The 17,070-nt window shown below is 38.3% G+C and overlaps 1 long non-coding RNA gene across 5 annotated transcripts in view; it reads right to left on the bottom strand.

Annotated features, from left to right (window-relative positions):
• Window positions 1-1,068: 1,068 nt before the first annotated feature.
• Window positions 1,069-17,070, bottom strand: part of LOC147247724 (uncharacterized) — a 361,363-nt gene continuing 345,361 nt past the window's right edge. For all 5 annotated transcript variants that reach the window (XR_015109542.1, XR_015109538.1, XR_015109539.1 and 2 more), the window contains 2 exons: window positions 2,457-2,485; window positions 1,069-1,121 (listed from right to left, as the gene is read on the bottom strand). This is a non-coding gene — a long non-coding RNA (uncharacterized LOC147247724). The remainder of the gene's footprint in view (window positions 1,122-2,456; window positions 2,486-17,070) is intronic.

Below are 17,070 nucleotides of genomic sequence, written 5' to 3'. Positions count from 1 at the left end.
CGAGACAAGCTGCCAAGATGGCTGCTGCAGCACGGTGGTGGCGGCACGTTGCCAGCAGGCAACATGTAGGCACCTGTTACTGCTACAGCCGGACATCATGCTTAGCCACAGTGCCAGCAACTGCTGCTACAGCAGGGGGTTAACAGGGGCAGGAAGAGAGAGCAAAAAAAAAAGAAAAAAAGAGGGGGGTGGCTTCTCTGCTGTGAGGGGAGTTGCATGTTACACAGCTGAACAGCTCCCGGTATGGATGAAAGTCAAATTAATACAAAATCATGTAAAATGAGTTTGTGTTTATTATGTAAATCAAAACAGACCATGATGCTAAAATGAGTTAATTATGTTGATCATGTTATCTTACTTAAAATGTATCGAACTCTATTACTTCACTTAACTGTCAAATACCCACCCAAGAGAGGATTAGACCTTCACTTGAAACACATTATTAATTTTCCCATGTTTAAAATCATGTGATCAACTTTATCTAAATGAATTTTGTTTACTGTTAAGGAATGACCAAATTAGTTATGAACTGCTTAATATTGTTGGAATCAATACAGCAGAGGCCATTTAATATTAGACACTCTTGCACTCGCTGCGTTTGCTACTCGACCACTGACAGTTCCTCGGGAGATTTGGGGGATTTCTGCTACCACAAGCCTGAGTAGTGGGATCGGGGTCATGATGTTTATAACAGATGCAGTTTTTCTTTAATGTAAAATATTAACCTGCTGTTTTGATTTAATTTCAATGATTCTCTTTCTGTTATTCACATACGGTGTTTAATTATTCTCAAAACATCCGCACATACAATTCTTAACAATTCAAGGGATATGAGAGTACAGAACAGTATTCTTGAGCAGAAAACCAGAACAAATTTGAGAATACGCGGCTATGATGAGAGGGAGTTCCACCATGCGTGCTCACAGGCCAAAAGGGTGCTCCTTTGGTTGGTCACTCTAAAAACTAATCATGACAATGGATTGGCTGTATTGATCATTGACAGAAAGTCATATGAGAAAAAAAAAGGGATAAAAATGATTAACTTACCTTTTTTTTAAAATTTTCTGTCCAACATCTGGTTGTTGAAATTGTACAAAAAAAGGGAGGAGACATCAGCCACTCTTTACAGAAAGAAAAAAAGAAAATAAAGAAATAATAAGACATTTTAACATGTATTTTTTTTTCCATGGCATGAAACATGTCAGTAAATTAAAAAAATAATAATAATCATCTAAAAAATGACCCATAACATCATGCCAAAAACAAAAATGTGAAGTAGTGGTAGTGATGAGTAAGTCATGTATCTGCTGTGTAGGTCTTTCATTGTTGAACGGAAGCTTTGTTCTTCTAATGAGTGAATTTAGGCTTCAAAAATAATTTTAAAAAAGGGTGTTCATTTTTGAGTCTCGTCACGTTTTATTTGACACAGAACTTATTTTCAACAAAAAATCCCATGTAAAATGTGACCCTTTTTTAGTGGTCTAGTGGCAGTGCTATTTGGCGGACGTTTTATAAAAATGCACCATACCTCATTTCCATCCACAGTCTAAACAGCAAACTTGACAAGTGAGCAAGTGTTGTGAGACAGACAGAACAGAAAACCAGGGTGGTTTTCTGCTTGCAGTTTGTGTTCTGTGCATGTCCCTGTTATTTTTTTGTGCGTGTTACAGAGACAAATTAAAAGCAATATATTTACAACCGCTAGTATAATCAGTACTACATAGAGTCCCTTTCCACAATATCAATTACAATAGCATTTGGGGTGAAAAAAATATGAGTCTATTAATGCAACATTTTAATTAAATCAGACAATTTAAGCACATAAAAAATGAATAAAACAATAACTGAATGCAACAAAGTAGTACTGCCTTTTTCAATTTTTTCTTTTATTTTGCAAAAGCTGTGGAAGCATATTTTGGCCTGGAAAACATGTTCCTTTCAGTGTTGTTCACCTTTAAAAGGCTGCAGAGGCAGAAGATATAGCCTTTCAAAGATTTCTGAGCTTTAAATAGGTGAAGGAGGAGGAAAGAAGGAGAAGGAGAGTTAAATGTGGCTTTTTGGCACTGATGCTTGAGCCATGTTGAGGCTAAGCTGAAAATGAATCTGACTTGACCCAGAGTGAAGCAGGTAAACAGGCCCAACCTGCTTTGCCTGGGGTGACCATCTGGCCCTGTCTCATGGCGAAGCAGCCTGAAGCATGAACACATGCACATACACACATACACTCACATGCTGCTGTACCTGGTGTCCCCTCTCTGCTTGCCTCTGTTTTTGTTTTTGTCTCTCAAAAGCTGACATGCTTTGGCTGCAAGCAATGGGAGGCATCAGGTAGGGGAACAAGCAAAACAGGTATATGTGTACACACACACACACACACACACACGCACACACAAACTTGTGCACACACACAGGCACATGTATTTGCAAAGACACAAAAAAACATATGGTGAGCCTACACAGTGTTGTAGTCCTTAAGTGGTGCTAACTTGACCCGAGGCAAGAAAGAGAGAGGCAACAAGGGGAAAAAAGAGCCAGAGAGGAGGAGGGAGTTGGTTAAAATTGTTGCAAATTATTGATGCACTGTTACAATCACCTGCTGGCACAACATGACTCAATGTCTCTTTCTGTCAGACACATACACACTTCAGAAGCAAACTTTGGTTTATTCCTAAACAGTCTTCACACTGTCAAGTTTTGATTTAAAACAACCTATCATCCTCGCAAGGCTCCTGCAAAAAAAACAACAACAAAAAAAACAATACAACAACAAAAAGAACCCCTCAAATTAAAATATATTCTGCCACCATCAGTGACTTGTTCATTATGCAAAAACAAAGGAGGGCTCTTTGAATAAGAGCAGAAGAAAGGCTCCTCTGCTGTTATGTCTCTGGCCTTTGCTCGCATGTATTGTGATGTTTCACACAAGATGAAATATTCATAAAAATGAAGGGAGCAAAGTTCCAGGGATGGCAAGGGGGGGAGGGAAAAAAAGTTAATGAATATGAGTAATCAAATTCACTATCTCCTCCTTTTTTATTGAAAATCCTTTTTTTTTAGTTAATTAAAGCCTATTACTATTCTAATTGGCTGAGTCTTACACGTCCAGCTCAGTAGTGTCATTATGGAGCTATTAAAGAATACCCACCGAGATGGAGGAACAGAGAAAGCATAATCAACCAATCAATTAGGATCTTTGAGAAAATGAGCTTTCGTGCATTATCATGTTTGATCTTATGTCCTTGGTTTGGCTGCCATGTGCTATGTTTCTCTCTTCCTTTAACACATACATCAGCCAAATGTTTAAGTTCTTTCATAGTCTCAGTTGCTGTGATTAGCGCAGATGGCAGTATATATTTCTTTTTTTTTCTCTTTTTTTTTTTACAACTGTGGGTATATTTTACTAATTTCTCTCTTTAATTCCATAGAATAAAATAGAAAACGTTGAACAGAATTGAAAGCTGAAAAAAAAATTCTTAAAAAAGTCAATATAGTCTTTTGAAGGCTGGTGAACTGCTGCATTCCAGGGGCATTAATGTGTGCATATATGCTGTTTTCAAGGAATTGCTATTAATAGAAAATCTGTACACTTAGCACCATACAGATTTTTGAACTACAAAACGGGCAGAAATTGACAGCAAATAGCATGGAAGTAGGAAGTTAAACAAAGTTATTACTGTAACATTATTATCCCATTGACTGTTCATAATATCTAGTTTCTTTTTTCATATTGTCAGACTTGATAAGTGTGCAAGATATTACACATACTTAAAGGTTTGTGAATAACTGTTTGAATTGTGCATTCAATTCAAAGTCATTTTAAATGTTATAAATGTGAAATGGCTGTGCAGAATGGAGGTGTGTATTGACAATTAAAGGCATACACTTATATATTTAGGAGAGAGGTGTTATTATCTCACCACACTGAATTTTAGACCTCACAATTTAAGTTTTTCTTCATCCAGTATCTGGAGTCCAGTTTAGCCCAAATGCTGCCCACATCTGTCCTCCATTCAGTTCTCTCTTCTGGACCACATCTGACCATGAATGACGGAGTTGACTCTCGCTTGAAACACTCTTTACCTACTTCAGGGTTCAGGGGTGTTCAGGCAGAACAAACCGAACCGGCTCTTGAAAGTTTCTGACAAAATAAATAAATAAATGCCCGGAGGGGGAAAAAAAACACAATACTGTGACTAAAGACCGATTGAGTCTCAATGACATGTGCTTGTCTCACGTAACTAACATGGTCAGTATAACCACTGTGATTGGTTACGATTGAATGGCTACACTTACATGTATGCCTCAGGTGAGTGTGGCCTAAATTCCACCACTGGTTTATGTGATACATGGCTGAAATCTGACCAAGGTCAAGCATTGCTCATTACGTTTGAGGCAGATCTGGCTCAAACACCAGTTGTCAGTGCTGTAACTGCCAAAAAATGTCAGAATAAAGCCTAAATCTGCCAGCTATCGAAATCAGAACCTGATGATTCATCACCACTACATGTATGTCAGTTATTTGGATGGTCCTGCTAATAGCTCTCCATCTCAGCTCCACCACAGTTTTCATTGCATGCTTGGTATAGTTGCGTTTTTTTTTTCTTTCCTGTCCTTTTTGTTCCCTTGTCTAAAGAATGAAAGCACAGCAACACTAGCTGGATTTACATCAACCTGCTTTTATGAACGTCTTGAAGTATCACGTTGGAACTGGGGGATAGAATTGCTAAACTTAAAAAAAAAAGAATTCCTCTGAGTTTAAAAAAAAAGTTTCACACTCCCTTGATGTATTTTCTTTTACTCATGCAAAAAGGAGTTAATGCTAAAATTAGGAAAGAGAAATACATGTATGAAGGAGGTTCTGATGATGAACACTGAACTCATGTGACAGCCGTTTCCACCGATGGGGTCTTGCCTGTTTCCCCAACAATGCATGATAACATGGCTACTAACAACAATAGAGATACATATGGACCAATGCACAGACCAGAATATTCCTCAGGCTAATCCATGAAAAAAATATGTACATACTAATGTGTGTGTTGCTGGAAAAACTATTCATTTTATCACAGCCATGTTAGGGTAAGTTGGCTACAGCACTAACCACCAACAAAACTAGTGTATTTTATCAACTTAAACCACTTGATGGAAACACACATAATTCTAATTTCTTTCAAAATATTAACTTTTTTTTTAATATCAGTACTGCTGCACCATGTGTATGTACGATACGAATGGATGCTGAAGGCTCCCCAGCTGTATACAGCTAACTATGACTATAGTTTTATATATATATATTTATATATAGTTATATATATAGTTATATAGTATATACTATGACTATAGTCATATGTGCTAGAGACCAAATGCTAATTGCCTCTTTAACAACAGAGATAAGAGCGATAAAAATTGAGGAAGAAGAAGATGACATGAAAAGGGGATTGCAAGCAGTACATGTAGAGACTCCCCGTTAATGCCAGAGAGAAATTGTTACAATTCACCTTTTCCGTGTCTTGCTGCTCATACAGTCTGAACGTTTCCAATTTTCCAGCAATAAATGTCAAGATCTTTTTTTCAACCTGTGTCCATTTCAGCCGCCTAGCCAAGTTGAATGTTTCATGTTAAGTTTTGAAAGTCCTTGAGCTGTTTGATGGTTCCCATTTGTGCAAAGTTTTGCATCCATTTTTTTTCACACAGAATTTAAAGCTGCAGGCCAGAGGAGCAGATCTGGAGTTCATTAAAACTGACTGGATAAAGTGGACGGAGAAGGTTCTTCTGGTGTTCAGTTTCATCTATCATGTCTGGATTAACCAAGATGCCTAAATGCAATTGCTATAATTTTCGATAATACAAAATTTCTCTCATGTTAAGAACTATTCTGACACAGGACCCAACTACAAGACAGCAGCAAGATCATTTACTCACATACTGTAACTAATGGCATATATGAGACGTGCCCCAACGGCTGTTAAATTTAAACATATTACTAACAATACTGGTGACCAGGTACTGGATTTGGGTTTGTGGTCTATTATGTTGCAACATGGGGGGGCTGGTTTGAGCTTCTGTGTTAGGGTTAGCCTCCAGCTTGGTTGTGAGTCCTTACAGACACAATAGGCCTTATATTCAGAGGGGACAGAGAATGGGGTGAAATAGTGTTATCCTTCCACTTGCTAGTCACTGTGAAATGAAAAGAGGTGACGTCCAACTCCACATGTAATGGAGGAAGCACGTGATAGATGTATGCTTCTTGGATCATAAGAAGGGGTGGAGTAACGAACAGAACAGCAAGGAAATAGGCTAATTGATAATGTACAATTTTGGGAGGAAAAAAAGGGAAAAGCCCCCGAAAAAAGTATTATGAAAATCATCTAAAATTGTCCAAAATAATCTAACTTTGTGAACAATAAATACATAACACTTTAAAAAAAATATATATTACCCTTTGAATACATTTACTTCTAATGAAACACTGCGGACCCTATCTTAAGCATGGTGCAGTGCAAGCATCATTGCTAGTTTCAAGTGAGTCGCAAGTGAAGTTTTCACACCAAGCGCCCTCTCCCCTTTGATTCACAAATGAACTGGCTCTCTATCTGCACAGGCATGTGCTAAAGTATGTTATTCAGGCGTGGCCTGATCCAACCATGGGGTATTGCTATTTTGGGATACCATAAAATGTTTGTGCCATGGACCAAGAAGAGGCTGGTCTTTGGTCAATAGCATTATTTGTTACTTGCGATTTAAAGGGTAAAGTAATGAGTTGAGCAGATATGCGGCATTGCAATGTCATTCTATCGATGCCTGACAACATGGGAACATTGGCCACCACCTCCTCTCAGGTTGGCCTCAACTCTGATGGCTTTGGTGGATACCAGCTGCTCCCTTATAAAAAACATAAGATGTGCCTATGTCCCTTCACCTTGCACACGAGGAGGTCCGTTACTTCAGATGAGAAGCGTTATCTTCTCCCAACTATAAACGTCTGTGCCGCTGATGTAGCAGCACACAAAGACCTGGCGCATCATGGGCTTTAAAGGGAATGACAAGAGGCACTCTGATTGATTTGAGTGATATCACACCCGAAACACATTTGTAAATAATTAGGGGTAAAAGGATTGCCTCTTTGCGCTGTGCACAGTAGTTCGAGTTTTGGTTACATACCCTCTGAATACCAAAATGACACGAAACAAACCCCAAACACACGGTGCACACATAGCGCCACATGCCAACCTCTGAGTGCCATAGATCACTTAAATAGCTGAAACCTTATATGTTACATTAAAGTGTTTCTAATACAAGAAAGATGTGCAGGCCAGGGAAGAAATACAGGACACAATAAGATACAAAATAAATATGGAGCCTTCTGGGCCGCTGTGAATCTTGACCATGTTTGACGAATATTATTTTGAGTCCAAACCTGTTAACTTTTTGTGAGCCCAACTAAAGCTAACTTACATGGTGTTTGCACTCAGGAATAAATAGATAACCCTGCATTTCATTGATTTTGCATTTTTCAAATGGAAACTATTTTAAGTAGCACCTAAAATTTAGGACTTTGTAGATGAGCACATATTTAAGGCAGAAGTGTCTATGGATCATCTCTGATTTAACATCTACACCATCTTCCTTCTGGGGACAAAGTGGTGCCGTGACTGAGGACAGAGAAGATATTGTTCAGTGAAGGTGATGAATTATTAGATGTAGGTCACCGACGTATTGGATTAGAAGAAGCCAATATTCACTTGATATTTGCTCTCAATTATAATGATAAAAACGTCAAGGTCAAATTTGGACTTAAGCTGAACACCTCTTCATACACATTTGGAGCAGATTGAAAGAGCGATAGAATTTAAACAAGGGGACGGGGGAGGGAAACACAATGGTTTAAGTATACATTTGAGTCTGGTGAAATAACAGCAGCCTGGAATACATCTGCAACTCTTGAATTGAATAAAAGAAAGAAAGAACAAAGAGTGAGGAAAAGAGTTGATTGGTTAGTAAAACGGTTTTGTGAAACACCAACACCCTGGTACATGATAAAATGAAAGACAAATAGCTTCTTCGTCTCCTTTATTTTATTTTATTTATTTTTTTACACCTGAAGAGCAACTTCACAGGGGTGCCACAGTGTTTGGAGGCAGAATCGATAACGCTATCAAAGGGCAGAATCTCTACCTTAATGAAAGGAAAGAAAATACTGCAGGCTACCGGCACTGAAAGACCACTAGAGATCTATGTGTATAGACACGCCTGAGACTAAATATGAAATCAATTCATTACACCCTTTATTTCTTTCTCAAACACAGTCCGTCGCTGAGATAACACATTTACCTGCTACCCCCCCCCCCAAATTTCTTTCTTTGCTCTCTTTCTTTCTTCCTCTTTTTTTCCACCTCTTCCTCCCAGTTAATGGAACGACAAGCAGTGGACACTTTTCAGCAACGGAGGCAGCATAAATAGATTAAATTGCAGAAGAGATTATAATTTATCATTTCTTTATTAAAAAGTAATGCGGGTGAATTAACTTTGAATTAAATTCTATTTGCATGGCATTATTGGAATCATCTGTGTAAATGGCTTAAAATCCCAAATGGGACATTGTTCCCTCCAACAGTATAATTGTAGAGAATTTTTTTCTTTATCTCTGAAATTATAATAGACCAGGAATTAATCTGAAACTATTGGAACAGTGCGAGGTGAGACATTAATCACCCCCTCAAAGTTATTATAATACTTTACAAGAATATTGTGGAATTCTGTCTCCAAGAAACATGCTTGTCAGAGGCTGTGTGGTATTAATATTAAATAAAAGGAAATTCAGGTAACTATATTTAGACTTTTCTTTGTTTTATTTCTTGCAAACTATTATTTCTTAAAATATGTGATGGACAGCCATGTCTAGTATTTCATAATGGTTATATGTTATATCACAAACAATAAACAACCCTTCTTCAACTGCAGTATTTGTCTAAATAAACACTTAAATGAATGTATCATCCCCCAGTGTCCACCCGATACACAAATAAGGAGCTACAAATTTACATTTGATGCCCTTATTAAATACAAAAGAAAGAAAGACAATATTAGCCAAACTGCAGATAATTTGAATTCGCGGCCATTTCATGTCATCTTTCTGTCAAAAAATTCAAGGCTGGTTTGTAAAAAACTGTTCAGCCTGGCGATTAAGTTGGAAGACAATTTCAGGATCCTTTCTTATTTCTCCGGCAATGAACATTTTGTGCTGAAGTTTTTTGAGTGGGTTATATTTTATGATTTTTTGAGAATGTTTTGTGGCCAGGATTGAATCAGATGACATGCTCTGTTGGTCACTGGAGCCATGAACTAATCTATTGTAAAAGAATGCCGCAGATATGCTTTTGCAGGCCAGCTCAGGAGTTGGCATTACCATGGTTCCCTCAACCAAAAACCAATGGAAGTTTGTAGATGGAGTTTCAATCAATGCATCATGATGATAGACGGCTTTATTTAGAATTAGACAGCTCTGTTCATAAAGATTATCTTTAAAAATTAACACCACTTTTTTTTAAGTTATATTTTCTAAGTCTAAATGCAAGAGTTAGCAGTTTGAAGCTAGCATTTTTCTATGCATAAACAACAGCTCAGATGCAATACTTCAACATCACAACCCGTTACACCAATTCTGCCGTCAGTGTAATAGCCACTTGTTTACAGTCGCCATTTTTCAAATCAAATCAAAACAAATGCCATAAAGTTTAAGGTACAAGGATGCTTCAAAAGTTTAAAAAAAAAGTTAAGGTAAGGAGGCAGTCTTAAAAGATCAGGCATTCTGATTTAAGTTAAGAATCCTTTTTTGAAATATGTAGATAATCACAGACATGTTTAGACCCTCAAGAAGTCTTCATCAGGGTATCAGGATGCCTTAAATTTTTGTATTCACAAGTGAAGTACTGTACAGTATTTGATGACATTTTTTTATTCTGTTAAAATTTGCAGTACGCTAGTGTGAACCACATTTGACCAAGAACCCACTCAAAAATCCCGCTGACTTTGAGACAAGGGATCTGGATGTTCAAAAAAGTGCAACTATATTTAAAGTTTTTAAGACTCATTTGTGTACCACTTGATATATAATGGGGATTCTGACTTTCTTCAACAAAGTGCAGCTGAATCAGAGGAAACAGGCAGGACAGACTGAATCTGTTCAGGCCAGAAAGATTATGGTCTCCAGTGGCTTGGTTTCAGAGAGTGGTTTGGTTGTGTGAATCAGATAGTTGTAACTCATGATGTGCAGTGAGACTGAAGACAGCAGATCTTCAGAGTTCCAATGTAATGCTTTGAAAAATGATTAATCACTCAGTGTGGTTACTTTGTTGTGCATACTGTGTTGGAGTCCAGTTATACAAATGGAGAAACTCTGCAAAGAAAATGTAAAGTCACAGCTTTGTTTTTTCCACCAGGTCTGTGGAAAACATTTCTGGCTAACGTGAAATAATTGTTGCTAAATGAATATCACTGTTGCATCTGAATTTTATTGTCCATCCATCCATTTTTTTCCACTTATTCCTGTTAAGGGTCGCAGGGGGGCTGAAGCCTATCCCAGCGGCTTTCAGTACACCCTGACAGGTCGCCAGTCCATTGCAGGGCCAACATATACAGACAGACAACCATTCACACTCCCATTCTTACCTACAGTCAGTTTAGAATATCCAATTAGCCTAATCCCCATTTGCATGTCTTTGGACGGTGGGAAGAAGCCAGAGTACCTGGAGAGAACCCACTCAGGCACAGGGAGAACATGCAAACTCCACACAGAACGATCCAGTGCCTGGGCCGGGACTCAAACCTGGAACCTTCTTGCCGTGAGGCGACAGTGCTAACCACTGCACCACCGTGCCGCCTGAATTTTATTGTTTGAAAAGTCATTTTAATGTTAAGTTAAAAATGTTACATAGAAACTTTCCAAAAAACACAATCTGGTAATTTAGCCACTTTACTTCGGCAGGATCTCAATTTTGCCTTTGACATATCTTACAAAACTATGGCTGCGATTGGACATGATTTTCTTGCTTATGATCAACCAAAAACCAATTTCCTTTCCAGGACTCTGATACACAGAGTAAGTATGCTCAGTAAGCCACAGGAGTCTGTAAATGCAGTCCTACTGTTAGTGATCAGTTGCCGTTAGCTTCAAGCTACATGTGCTCTATTGGATGCGGCTGACTCGTCATACATTCTAGAATGGGAAAAAAGTACTGTTGGAGGGGATATAGGTCTTGGAGTGCTCAAGACACCTACTTGAAAGTATTTAAAGGAGGAATATACTTTTTATCAAAGTAGCCCCTAAACTTGACAGAATAGCACAGAAGTGAGCACAGCTTAATAATCATAGTCCAAACAGTCTGTCTGCATCGTGTCTGAGTGGTAATTGATGTAATCATTACTTTTATGAATACACATTTCATATTTTTTGCAGTTTACATTTTGAGTATACGATCAGTATCACATTGCACACAATGCCTGCCACTATCTATTCATAAGTGACAGCTGCTGGTCATGTCCTTTAGTTTCACAAGGTTCCTGTTGTCTTACAGTATGGCATCTGAAAGGATTTCATATTAACAAGTAACAGGCCATGTAACCCAAAAAGTGAGTCTAAAACAGGAAGATCATCATTGGATTTAACTCACTCAGATATCATCACAAGTCACTGTTCAGCTTCAGTAACTTTTTATAGCACAATTTAATGAAATGTTTTAATGTGAGACAGAAAGTATGTGCATGTGCGTGTGTGAGAGAGAAGGAACCACACATTGATGGGCAATTTGATTGGCACATGACTCATGGGACATACCAAATGAGAGAAGGCCCAGGGGACACAGAGAGATCTGATTAGCTGAGCCTGGTGAAAATGGAGTGTACCACAACTAATTCAAGATGGCGCAATGAGAGATTGAAAAATCGCCCAAGCCTCATACTCCTCATTGGACTTTTATTGAAATTCAATACATCTCAGCAAATATCTCTCTGTCTCTATTTGTTTTTACAGTGGTCTCTCACACTCAAACACACATGCACACACATATGCACACATACACACACACACACACACACACACACACACACACACACACAAACACACACACACACACACAGAGTGGGTGGTACTGTCTTCATGGGGACCTGTCGTCACATTAATTTATATGCATTGTCTAGCCCCTTACCCAAAACATCACAAAGGATCTGTCCCCCCCAAAGCATGTCAGACCCCATAAATATGCTGCAGTGCAGGCTGGGATGCCTACTGGGCCTTGGACCAATTGCAAGCTTTAGGTCATTTACTAATGGGATGCAAAAACTCAGTTGGAAGCGAGAGGGTGGATGGATGTACACATACATTGAGTATACTGAACAGAGGAGATTCCCGTACCTGACGGCTCTGATGAGAGACCTCCTGCCTGCACCTCACAATCAGCACACTGTGAGAAATACTTCTCCTCTGCATAGGACCCGACGATAAGGAAGGAGTGGACACCATTTAATTTGTTCCCTCACATATCTGTGTGCTGCAGTATTTTCAGCCCTGCTCCCATATGCTTTGTGCAGTAGTTTTGGTTGCATTATTTTCTAAACTTCATTCTGTATATCTTAACATGATATTAGTAGGAAATTGCCATGAGGTGTTTCACCCCACCACCACCACCACCACTACCACAGTAAGCCATCATAAATATGACAGCCACTGTCTTGTCCTTGTAGTAAAAATTGTTGGGAACCCCTGCTGTTGAGTACTCCAATTGTGAGGAACATATTCCTTCAGTGAAATACACATATTTCCTGTTAAAAATACACACATCAGATTCTCAAACAAACATATACACTAATAGTACATAAACAGACACTCACACTCAGATTCACACGTACACACAAACACACTTAGGGCTTATTTTTCTCTGAGTGGAGTATGTTTTCAGTTCAATCATCACTCTTTGATACTGAGACATTTTGCACATGCTCAAGGGCATGTATTGAAGATGTGGAGAAAGAGTGGGGTAACGCAAACACAAACACACACACACAAACAAAGACAAACACACACACAAACCAACTCACACACACACACACACACACACACACACACACACACACACACACACACACACACTAAATACTTCCACTGATTGTGATTGGCCTGGATGGTTTGGGTGTTAAGGCGGTGGTGCGATAGTCTCCAGCACAGTGTCAGAGCTGAGCCCAACTCTGGTGACTATTGATATGGCTGGCATAGACAGGGGAACCCCGAGGCCACAGCAGGCATCAGCTTTAGTTAAGTGTAGCCTAAACTGGCCCAGAGTACAGCTCAAGTATGAGAAGTGACGAGGTTCACTGCAGTGCACAGCCTGGTTTTAACCGATGACAGGATGGAGCAGGGCAACAATATGTGGTTTCCAGTTGTGTGGTTGCAAATGAAAATCTGTAATATTCCATAGCATTAAATAATGTTTGTTGTAAAATGTAATGAATTTTGTGACATACATTGGATAGTGCAAGAAAATGGAAGCAAACAGACAAATGAGCAAGCAACTGAAAATAGAACTGCATAGAGTAGATACACATCTCTTTCAACCAATATAGATGTTTAAATGACAGTGAGGATTAAGTAATCCAGGTAATGTTTGTCAACAGAGCCATGTACTGAACAGGACTTAATCTCCTTATGGAATACACCTGGATGCAAAAATGGTGGAAAATGTATGAAAATTTGATGCATCCTAAGCAGATCGCGTGGATATTTCTCTGACAAAGCTGAATGTGACGAAATAATGAATTTGAATTGGTGCTTCTTCAGATAAGAGGTTGCCAATGTCAATATTTTGTCATAGGATGGAGAAATGTAACTATACTCTACATGGTGGGATATTTTCCCAACCTTCACATAGTTGCGAAGAGTCCCGCCCTGAAGCTGAATTCAAATCATTGCACCACCTAGTCGTGACTTTAAGTAAGCCTGATGTAACAAATATGATTCGCTGATATCAAAATGACACTGTGTTGTCTTCATGCGCTGCGCAGTAACTTAATATGTATTAAGCATGCATTCTTGAGCGCCACCTAATGGATGCAGGAAGTAATAGTTGCACCAAAGTGCATTCATTAGTCTGATTCTTCATGCAGATTCCAAATATCATCAAGTTTCATCTCCCTCTCTCCATACACTCGCACACAGGGCCTGTTCATTGCCACAATGGGTTTGGCTCGTCTAGGCGGAGGTATGCAAGGGCTGAGGGTTTTCTAGTTTACAGTATTTTAATATTTTCTTGACCCAAATTCATATAAAGGAGATTGGCAGGATATTAGTAACACCTCTCTGTCTATAAAGTTCAAAATTAACATGAATAACTGCCTTCAACATCATAATGCCCACAAAGGTTTTTGTTTTTCTCAGTCACAGAGCTATTGTATGAACATTAGTTTTCCTCAGGTGTTCCCAATTATTTCAAACAGCAACATAATTTAAGCTACAGTTTTTGCAGTCATACTTTACAGATCTTTAACGGTCCTGATTTATAAAGTATCCAAAAACAATTTTGAATTACTTTACACAGAGAAGATTATTTTTTCTTTGTTTTTATTGACATTCCATTCTTTCCTTTATGTTTTATTTCAGTCTTTCACTTTTATTTATTAATTTTGTAAGATCCCTCATTTTTTGTGTCCCCTCCTGGACACATAATTTATATTTATAATTCATATATATATATATATATATATATATATATATATATATATATATACACACACACACACACACATGGACAAGTGCATGCAAGATAACACACATCCACATGCACACACACCTACCCCTGTGTCTTGTCCTCACTCGCTTCTCACATTTCCCTTTCATTCCCCTCCTCTCTCCGCATTTGCTTGGAAAATGTTTGAACTCTTCTGCTCGCTAAGATGTTGCTGAAACAGAATATGAATTAGACCCCCCCACCCCACCCCCATCTGTCCTAATGCTGCGGCTGCTTATGCCTAAGATGCTCTGCCACCACCACCACTGCCACCAGCCCCTCCCTATGCATAAATAATAAAACAATACAAAAGGAGGAGAGGCCCGCTGTCGAGGCACACATGAAAGATGTGCTGAACTCTGAGTCGGAATGACAGGATTCAAAACTTCCTCAGAGAGAGCGTGTGGTGGGGAGAGTGGGGTTTTGGAGGGGAGTGGAGACAACAATAAGGAGCAAGTGTACATGTTTATGTATGTAGAGTATGTGTGCATGTTTGTGTGCCTGTGTACTGCTGGTTTCTTCTCTACAGCATGGATAACTTCATTTTACCATTTTTGTGGTTATCTACATTCGCCTAGTTACACATTACATACTTTCAGGACATTTCCGTAAATGATCAATCTATTGGCTTTTTTATGGTAAGGTGTATTTTTCCCCCTTTTATTTATATATACATGTATTGTGATGAAATAAACTCAAAATAGCCACGAGTGAAATTCCCTTCATGCATACACAAAATACTGCTATTATTATGTCTGAAATGTCTATTTGCTTTAATTGGGTACACAACAGGATTATCAGTCTGATTTGAGGTCTGATTTGCCCCTTTTGACAATTGCATTCCCAATTTAAGGCTGACCTAAAAGCATATGATCCTGGAGAGTGAGAGTTTTACAGATGTAATTTGAATTTTCCAGACTAGATCAGTCTCCCTAATCTCAAATGACTGAAATTCTGCAGTCAAAGGGATAGTGGGGAACTCATCAGTTGAATGTTAGCAATAGTTAGTACTAGCCCTATTAGCAACCAATGATAGAGCTCCAGTTCACACTGCAAAATATAGAGGCCATGATCATTCTGCTCTCTCAGCCTAGATTTCAGTCTGTGTTTTTGCTCTTTTTCCTCTATCTTTTATGTGACCAAGAACGACTTTCTGCCTCCATGTTTGTTTTTATGCCTTCTCAACATTGACAGCCATAGATTGGAGGCATCATTTGCAGGTTGCCCCTCAGTCCATCTGTACTTCCTATTCTTTCCATCCAAGGAAGGGAGTTGCTTCAAATTTGTCTCAGATATCCACCAGGATTCAACGATGAGCTCAACAGATTTTGGAGGTCAAATGTCACTGTCACCTCAACTGGACTAGATAGGTCATGCAGGCCTTGAGGAGATGTATTCAAATAAAGTGTTAATAATCAATGGTGATCTGCAAAAGTTTTAGCTGTTAAAGGTCAAGTTCACTGTCAGATCCATAATGGCGGTCTCTGGAATCGCCACTTCTTGTGTATGATGAATACTTAGTATGTAATTACGCTGTTATTAATTTGTGTAGTTAAAAAAACTGTTAATTACATTTTATGTTTAATTGTATGTTTTTATTTTTTTTATTTTTGTAACATGTTTTTTTTATTCTACATGATTTTGTATTTTGTGACATTTACTTTTCATTTTTATTTGTATTTATTTTTATCTTATTTTTCGAAGCACATTGAATCTATGCTTATATTTAATATTGATTTGTCTGCTGTCGAATTGATTTTAAATGATTTTTGAATGTTTTAATTCATGTTTTCGATTTTAAACTGATTCTAACTTTCAATTTCTCATTCCCTCTGTAAAGCACTATGAATTGCCCTGTGTATGAATGGTGCTATACAAATAAATTTGCCTTGCCTTGCCTTGCCTTGCCTTATATGAAATATGCTTTATGCATAAACGTGACCTGACCTAGTGTTTGCTTTCTCATGATTAAACATTGAAAATCTGTCTATATCTGTCATTTTGTCTGTGGTTGTCAATATTTTAAAAATCCATAAAGATTTGAAAATCCTATGTGCACTAGGCAGCATTCAATAGATTGCTCAAGCAAAGAGCAAAATGGTGACCTAATATTCATCTACCATGGTGCAGTTTACAGCGAAATCTCTTCAGACTTTTTCACCTTGTCTGTGATGCTACAGTCTAAGCTCACTGGTTCCTATTGAAAATTTAAGTCTTTAAAGAGCAGAAGAGAAAGGAAATGATGCTAAATGGATACTGGTAATGAGTAAGATCAATTAATTGTGGTATTTTTATC

This window comes from Aulostomus chinensis, chromosome 16, assembly GCF_037954235.1.
Source record: "Aulostomus chinensis isolate RoL2024-O1b breed Wild chromosome 16, RoL_Achi_v1.0, whole genome shotgun sequence".
In the NCBI taxonomy this organism is placed as follows: domain Eukaryota; kingdom Metazoa; phylum Chordata; class Actinopteri; order Syngnathiformes; family Aulostomidae; genus Aulostomus; species Aulostomus chinensis.
Note: the sequence above shows the minus strand (reverse complement) of the source record. Positions and strands in the feature narration are given on the sequence as shown.